Genomic DNA, 6,653 nt, shown 5'->3' with positions numbered 1-6,653 from the left:
TAAATGAAATGGAATGAAAAGAAAATTGAATAAAATACAAGAGTGTTGATGGTATACCTCTTTTTTAATTTATATAGTCATGATCCCTTTTGAAACATCTTGTCCAAATTTAGGTTAGTTTGTCACTATGCATAGTCAAATTCTTTTGAAACCAAGAATTGAAACACTGTAACTCTCAAATAAGTGCTATTTCTGAATATTGTCACATCCTTTTTTGATTAGCATCTGAATTGTTACCGATTAATCTTGAATTCTAATGAGAATATCTGATTTGATAATCACACAGTCTTATATGTTTCCTTGTTATTAAACAATATTGTTTTGTTTAAAAGATATCTAATTGAAGTCTATAGTTAGCTGTCAGGGAAATTTTTACTGTAGATTTCAGTGGTATGTGCTATGAAGAAATTATTATAGTGAATAATAATTTATTATGGGTTAGAACTATGGGAACAGTGCTTGTTTCCAATACAGAAAAAGATACAAAACATGAAATTACATCATTAACATGTTTTTATTAGACTATAAACAGTTATATAAACCTTTTAGCTAAGTAGGAAAAAAACAACTCAATGCCTAATACGAGTTATACAAACACTTTAGAAATGAGATACAACTCCAATTTTATTTTTGAATATTTATTATTGAACACATATTTTGTCAAAATGCGAGTGTGTATGTGTTTATGTGTGTGTGTGTGTGTGTGTGTGTGTGTGTGTGTGTGTGTGTGTGTATTTGAATGCAAGTGCCCGTTGTGGGCAGAATAACACATAGTATCTCCTAGAAATGTTGTTATCAGTGATGGTAAATGTCTTAGTTAGGAATTTTATTGCTGTGAAGAAACACTATGACCATGACAACTCATTTTTTCTTTTCTTTTTGTTTATTAGAAATAAACTTGCTTCACAAGTCAATCCCAGCTCCCATACCTTCTCCTCCTCCCCTATCCCCCACCAAGCCTTCCAAACCCCCACCCAATCCCCACTCCACTCCACAGAGATGGTGAGACCTCCATGGGGTAATCTCCAAAATCTGTCATATGATCCAGGGCAGGGCCGAGGCCCTTACCCATGTGTCCAGTTTGAGACAGCATCTTTTGATGAGGAATGGGATCCCAAAGCTCATTTGTATGCCAGGGATAAATACTGATCTACTACCCCAAGCCAAGGACTCACTGACACCCAAATTTAGGGGGTCTGGATCAGCCCCACGCTGGCCTCTCAGCCATCAGCCATCAGTATGGGGTCCATTAGCTCCCCATTGTTCAGGTTATCAGTTTCTTTGGGCTACATTAGCCCGCTCTTGACCCCTTTGCTCATCACTCCTCCCTCTCTGAAACTGGGTTCCAGGAGTTCAGTTCAGTGTTTAGCTGTGGGTGTCTGCCTCTGCTTCCATCGGTCTCTGGATGAAGGTTCTAGAAGGGCATATATGATAGTCGCTAATCTCATTATCTGGGAAGGGCATTTAAGGCAGCCTCTCCACTATTGCTTAGTTTGCCAGTTAGTGTCATCCTTGTAGATTTCTGTTGATCTCACTAGTGGCAGATTTTTCCTCAAACCTATAATGACTCCCTCTGTTATGGTATCTCTCATCCTGGTTCAGTCTATTCTTCCCCTGACTCAACCTTCCTGCTCCCCCATGTCCTCCTCTTTAAAATTTAAATTAAAAATAATTTTATTTTACATATCAATCTTAGTTCCCTCTTCCTCCAGTCCTCCTATGCTCCCCACCATCCCCTTCCTCAACCACTCCTCAGGGAAGTGAGGCATCCCATGGAGTAGCATCAAAGACTGTCACATCATTTGGGGCAGGGTTAAGGTCCTCCCACAAGTATCTAGACTGAGAAATTATTCCTCCATAGCGAATGGGCTCCCAAAGTCCCTGAACTAGGGATAAATATTGGTTCCACTGCCAGAGATCCCACCACAACAACTCTTATGAGGACAACACTTAATTGGGTTGGCTTGCTTATAATTTCAAAGGTGTGGTCCACCATCATGGCAGAACATAGAGACCTACAGGCAGACATCGTACTGGAGGAGGAGCAAACAGTCCCACATCTTGCAGGCAACAGAAAATTGACCAAGACACTGTGAGGTATCCTGAGCATAGGAAACCTCAAAACCTGCCCCATAGTGACACACTTCCTCCAACTAGGCCATACTCACTCCAATAAAGCCATACCTCCTAATTGTTCTACTCCCAGATTATGAGGGCCAATTGCATTCAGGCTATCATAGTGAACCACTCAGTCTTGATTCTTGTGACTGAACTCTGACTGTCTACAAGAGCAGGAAAAGTTCATAATAGCTGAGTCTTCTTTCCAACTTCCCTGTTCTCACCTCATTTCTGAATTTCCAACCATTAAATTCTTGTGAGACAATGCTTATTTCAGTGGAAGTTACATTTTTTATGAAAGTGACTTACCAGTTACTTAAACAAATCTACTTAATAATTAGTGATTGAAAAAATAAGATAGATGATAGGTATTAGAGGGCAATTAAAGAGTATGGGATAATTTTTGTAACCATAATAAATTATGACATATATATTTATGTATGCATATATATTTGTGTATATATGTATATATTTGACTAACAAAGCATAAATGAACTTTCAGTAACTAGTTTACAGTAAACTGAAAGAAAATTCCAAATTTTCTGAGCAATTAGAGGATGAATAGAATTTAAGCATGCATTGAGAGTCATGTAAAAGGGATCTTCAGTCATTACTTAATTGAACTTTTTACACTATCTTACTGCATTAGGATCAGATATTTCATAAAGTGATATAAACTAAGTTTTTTCTCGATGATACAAAATATCTTCCCTTAGGTTATTTTTAACTGAACAGTATATTATAAAGTGTCCCATTTCCATCTTGGCAAGTACAATGTCCTACAGTATCAACTGAATGTGCAGACCTCTTTAGACATCTTCACTACTGATCTTAATTTTTGCTCAAATTTTCTCTTCGAAGGCTTGTATTCATTAAAGCATGTGTCCACATTCACATTCTCTAAATAGCCAAAGTTTAATCACTTTATGAATTTAATTGTAAGAAAAATTACGAGTTGTTATTGACTACCTAATATTTCTGACTAACATGTGTCATTTAGCAAATCTTCATAAAGTATAATTTATGCACCAATTCATGTCAAATTTCCTTTTTTAAGGCTAAATGATATTTTCTTGTATATATAAACCTTGCTTACTTAGTTTATTGATTAATCAGTCTCTCAACAGTCAAAGAGCATTTTCTTCATTTTACCCTTTGAAAATAATGCTGTTATAAACATGGATATGGAATATCTGTTCAGTTCCCCACTTCCATTTACTTTTGATATAGATGTGAATGATGAATTGTAAGTTAGAGATGCCAGAACTTAATTTATTATTTTTTCTAGTTAATTGGCCAGATAGAAAAAGCATTGCATCAATATACTGCCTAATATACAACATTTACTACTATACTAGAGAACATCCTGCAAGTGCTTGTTTAGGATGGGTGAAAGTGAATTTACTAATTAATTTGCTAATTAATCTAACTAGTTATCTAGTTACATACTTAAGAATGCAACTAAAAAATTCATAAGAAAATGGCATTTTGTACCTTTACATTCTTTTTTTAACCTTGATTCTAGTAAAGTTTATGCACTATGTACTGAATATTTACATAGTGTTGCAATATTTCATGTTCCCATAAGTATATTAAGATCTTTTCAAGTTCATATAACATTGATGGATTAAGTTTCCAATCAGGTCTGCTGTGTAGGCAAACTTACAGATGTGAGAAAAGCGACAGATCATGACAAGAATTTGAAACGTCATAAAAGTCTGCATATCCCTTATAATTACTAGTAATTTAACATATGGTGGGCCTCTCTTAAGAGAATGAATATTTTTTTATTACCCATAATCAGAGAAGAGAGTCATGGCTGATATTTGATGACCTTGATTTTGAGTAAATTCTTTTGAAGTCATCAAAATAGTCATAAATCGGATATAATTGTACTTACAAGAATCAAGAAATTCATGTATTTTTACAGTTTTCTATGTATAACAAACTGTCCCTAGAATTTTATATTTAAAAACAAAGTTTCCTAATTTACAGCTAAAAATCAATTTCCCTTTGTCCTCTCAATGTTATGGGAGTTTTAAAATTTTCTTTTTCAAATTAAGTTTAATTTAATTTAAAAATCTTATTTTACATACCAATCCCAGTTCCCATTCCCTCCCACCATCCCATTCTGCCACCATCTCCCCATTGCACCCCCATGCACTACTAAGGGAAGGTGAGGCCTCCCTAAGTATGTTTTCAATTAATTAATTCTTTTGGGTCAAATCAAGGCCTCTGTATTAAACATAGCACAATTTTATTACACATTATTTCCTTATTTATTTTACTGACATTCTTTTACATGGTGCTTATGTAACAAAGACAACTTATTTCTTGTCTATTCTGTCATACTTTTCCCCACATTTTCCACTTTCTTCCTATCTTGTTTTACTCTCCAGGATACTCCTTTCCTTGTCTCACTTTGTATTCGTGTCCTACATATGGGTTTGTGTTTCTGTTGAAATATAGAAATATTGCAATATAGAATTCACAAAAAGAGAAAATAAGACAATTTTACTGAGTCAGGTAATACTGTGTAATGTGATTGTTTTAAATTATGTCAATTTCACAGAATTATCTCATTCTCTTTTATGACTGTTTAAAGGAGACAATATTATTAGAAAATGTGATATTAAGGAAGAGCTCAGAATTGAAAAATCATGAATGTTTTCCAGTTAGAGACTGGGTAAGGAAATAATAACACGGCATGATGAACACTTCACTGCTTTGGAAGTTATTCTCTTCAGATTATTTTTGGCATATTATCTTGATAATTAAAAATTAAACTTCATTAACTTGGCATCTCAGTGCATGCATTGTCTACTACAATATGTTGAAAACTGGTACCAAGTAGTTGATATTTTTTCCATATTTTCATAAAATTTAGGAAGAAGTAAAACCTTCACTATTTGCAGATTATATGATAGTTTACATAAGTGACCCAAAAATATCTACCAGCGAACTCCTACAGCTGATAAACACCTTCAGCAAACTGGCAGGATACAAGATCAACTCAAGAAAATCAGTAGCCTTACTATAAACAGATGATAAAAGGCCTGACAAAGAAATCAGAGAAACATCACCATTTACAATTGCTATAAACAACATAAAATACCTGGGGATAACACTAACCAAAAAAGTGAAAGACCTGTACCACAAGAACTTTAAGTCTTTAAAGAAAAAAATTATAGAAGATACCAGGAAATGGAAACATCTTCCATGCTCTTGGATAGGTAGGATAAATGTAGTAAAAATGGCAATCCTGCCAAAAGAAATTTACAGACTCGATGCAATCCCATCAAAATTCCCGCACAATTCTTCACAGACCTTGAAAGAACAATCCTCAACTTTATATGGAAAAACAAAAAACCCAGGATAACCAAGACAACGCTACTCAACAAAGCAACGCCTGGAGGCATCACCATCACTGACTTCAAGCTCTATTATAGAGCGATAGTCCTGAAAACTGCTTGGTATTGGCACAAAATAGACCAATAGACCAATAGAATAGAATTGAAAACCCTGAGATTAATCCACAAACCTATGAACACTGATTTTCAACAAAGAAGCTAAAATGATACAATAGAAAAAGGATAGCATCTTCAACAAATGGTGCTGGAATAACTGGATATTGGCATGTAGAAAACTGCAGATAGATCCAAGTCTATCGCCATACACAAAACTTAAGTCCAAATGGATCAAAGACCTCAACATAAATTAAGCCACACTGAACCTCTTAGAAGAGAAAGTGGGAGGTACCCTTGAACAAATTGGTACAGGAGAATGCTTCCTGAACATAACACCAGTAGCACAAACAATGAGATCGACAATTAATAAATGGGACCTCCTGAAACTGAGAAGCTTCTGTAAGGCAAAGGACACTGTCAGCAAGACCAAAAGGCACCCCACAGATTGGGAAAAAATATTCACTAACCCCTATCTGACAGAGGACTCATCTCCAAAATTTACAAAGAACTCAAGAAGCAAGTCTCCAAAAGACCAAAGGATCCATTTAAAAAGTGGGGGACTGAACTAAATAGAGAATTCTCAATAGAGGAGTATAAAATGGCTGAGAGATACTTGAGAAAGTGCTCAACAACACTAGCCATTAGGGAAATGCAAATCAAAACAACTCTGAGATATCACCTCACTCCTGTCAGAATGGCTAAAATAAAAAACACCAATGACAGTTTGTGCTGAGAGAATGTGGAGAAAGGGGAACACTCCTTCACTGCTGGTAGAAGTGCAAACTCGTACAGCCACTATAGAAATCATTATGGAGATTCTGAAGAAAAATGGGTCTGAGTCTACCACAAGACACAGCAGTTCTACTCTTAAACATATACCCAAAAGATGCCCAATCACACAACAAGGATGTCTGTTCCACTATGTTCATAGGAGCATTATATGTAATAGGTAGATGATGGAAGCAACCTAGATGCCCCACAACTGAAAAGTGGATAGATAAAATGTGGTACATTTACTCAATGGAGGACTACTCAGCTGAGAAAAACAATGGAATCTTGAAATTTTCA

The sequence above is a fragment of the Mesocricetus auratus genome, unplaced genomic scaffold (genome assembly GCF_017639785.1).
Source record: "Mesocricetus auratus isolate SY011 unplaced genomic scaffold, BCM_Maur_2.0 Super-Scaffold_15014, whole genome shotgun sequence".
NCBI lineage: Eukaryota > Metazoa > Chordata > Mammalia > Rodentia > Cricetidae > Mesocricetus > Mesocricetus auratus.
Note: the sequence above shows the minus strand (reverse complement) of the source record.